Below are 319 nucleotides of genomic sequence, written 5' to 3'. Positions count from 1 at the left end.
CTAATTATCTATTCCTCATTCGTATTTTCGTTGTGTCAGTAACTACAGGTTTTAAATTCACAAACGCACGAATTAAGTTGTAGGTTTTATAGTAACTGTTTATTAGAGTTTATTCGACATATTCTCTGATGATTCCATTTAGATGTTACTCCTTCAGCATGATGGCTGGCGTGTTCTGTTGAGACACAGTATTTTTAAACTCAATGTTTTCAGATACGATGCATTTTATTATAGTTTTTTACGAGGTTTTATTCAAGAGAAACAGGTTTTGATAACGAGGAGTTAAATGGAGAACGATGTGCTAAATCATACTAAGCAG

The sequence above is a fragment of the Penaeus monodon genome, chromosome 22 (genome assembly GCF_015228065.2).
Source record: "Penaeus monodon isolate SGIC_2016 chromosome 22, NSTDA_Pmon_1, whole genome shotgun sequence".
NCBI lineage: Eukaryota > Metazoa > Arthropoda > Malacostraca > Decapoda > Penaeidae > Penaeus > Penaeus monodon.
The sequence above is the reverse complement of the archived record's forward strand: the minus strand, read 5'-3'. Positions refer to the sequence as shown.